The following is a 2,140-nucleotide window of genomic DNA, read 5'->3' as shown; positions in this document are numbered from 1 at the left end:
CCGGGCGGGGCTTCTCTTCCCCCCCCCCCCCGCCTCCCTCCGGCGGCGCTTCACTTGGCATTCACACGGACTTTTCCTTCCTCTCCGTCGCCGTCCTTGGATTCCCCTTCCTTCCAGGGATGCTTAGAAGCGGCCGACATTCCACCCGGGATGAGTTGGCCGCATCCGCCGAGGAGGCAGCGCCAACGCCTAGCAAAAGTTCCAGGGGGCTGCAGGGAGCAGCGCCAGGCGTGGCTGCCCCGTCCCGGGATTGCAGCAGCAAACGGCAAAGTCCGCCTGCCTCTGCTTCCCTAGCAGGGCTGCCTCCGCCCCCGCCGCCGCCGCCGCCGCCCCCTGCGCGGCTCCTCTTCCAGCCTCCCCTTACCTGCCCCGGGATGGGAAACCCAATGCGGAGGAGCTAGCCGCCGCGTCGCGAGCTCAGCTACCGTAATGCCCCCTCGGAGAAGCATATTCCGCCGTTACCTTATTTCCTGACTGGCGAGCAGGCGGAATAAACAAACACTCGCAAATGGAATCCGGCCTTGCCAGATTGTGAAGGATGGCTCTGAACGTCCCGTTTAGATTCGTTAGTAAATCAGGGGTAGGCAACCTTGGCTCTTTTATGACTCGTGGACTTCAACTCCTAGAATTCCTGAGCCAGCCATGGCTGGCTCAGGAATTCTGGGAGTTGAAGTCCACGAGTCATAAAAGAGCCAAGGTTTGCCTACCCCTGCGTTAGTTTAATCCAGGGATCTCCAACCTTTTAACACTTGTGGACTTCAACTCCCAGAATTCCTCAAGTCCAGAGGTCCACAAGTCTTAAAAGTTGCCAAGGTTGGAGACCCCTGGTTTAATCTACAGACTTTTTCCTTGCCCCGTGCCTTTCCTTCTTGACCCATATTTGCCTTTTATTACTATGCATTTTATTTCTGCCTATATTGTCTGCCACTTTTTGTAGTTCAAATAAAAGCTAATGATTTTCATGATATTAAACAGACAGTATATGAAAGGGAATGTACACCAGGTTGCCAACAGCCAAGAAAGGAGCATGTCAAGTTGTTCAGGCCTATGTGCAACAAATATGTGAAACATTGGGTTTATAAAATGTTTTTAAAATAATATATGGATAAAATATTGTAAACATTTGCTTTTATAAACAAAATAAATGAATAAGGTGTAGTAGATGTATAACAGTGCTTACTCCCAAAAGGACTATGGCTGAGATTGCACTTCTATTCCACACATACCCTGTCACCCTACCAATATAGCATATGTGTATATGTGTCAGTTGTGTATGTGTCAATTTGAATCCATGAACGAAGAGTGAGATATAAATTTAACTTGACCAGGCATGAGGAAGTTTTCTGATGACTCTAGGATGAATAAGGCATTTAGTTACAGCAATGGAAAGTCTCTGTGTTAATCCATAAATTTTTAAGTGAGCTTGGTATGAACATGTATATACTACTACTACTACTACTACTACTACTACTACTACTACTACTACTAATAATAATAATAATAATAATAATAATAATAATAATAAAGTTGGAAGGGACCTTGGAGGTCATCTAATCCAACCCCCTTCTCAGGCAGGAAACCCTATACCATTTCAGACAAATGGCTGTCCAGTCTCTTCTTAAAAACTTCCAGTGTTGGAGTATTCACTGCTTCTGGGGGCAGGTTGTTCCACTGGTTAATTGTTCTAACTGTCAGGAAGTTTCTCCTTAGTTCTAGGTTGCTTCTCTCCTTGATTAGTTTCCATCCGTTGCTTCTTGTCTTGCCTTCAGGCGCTTTGGAAAATAGCTTGACTCCCTCTTCTTTGTGGCAGCCCCTGAGATTTTGGAACACTGCTATCATGTCCCCCCTCGTCCTTCTCTTCATTAAACTAGACATACCCAATTCCAGCAACCGTTCCTTATATGTTTTAGCCTCCAGTCCCCTAATCATCTTTGTTGCTCTTCTCTGTACTCTTTCTAGAGTCTCAACATCTTTTTTACATCATGGTGACCAAAACTGCATACAGTATTCCAAGCGTGGTCTTACCAAGGCATTGTAAAGTGGTATTAATACTTCACGTGATCTTGATTCTATCTCTCTGTTAATGAAGCCTAGCACTGTGTTGGCTTTTTTGGCAGCTGCAGCACACTGCTGGCTCATA

The sequence above is a fragment of the Protobothrops mucrosquamatus genome, unplaced genomic scaffold (assembly GCF_001527695.2).
Source record: "Protobothrops mucrosquamatus isolate PMUCROS unplaced genomic scaffold, P.Mucros_1.0 scaffold44, whole genome shotgun sequence".
In the NCBI taxonomy this organism is placed as follows: domain Eukaryota; kingdom Metazoa; phylum Chordata; class Lepidosauria; order Squamata; family Viperidae; genus Protobothrops; species Protobothrops mucrosquamatus.
This window is presented reverse-complemented; position numbering follows the sequence as displayed.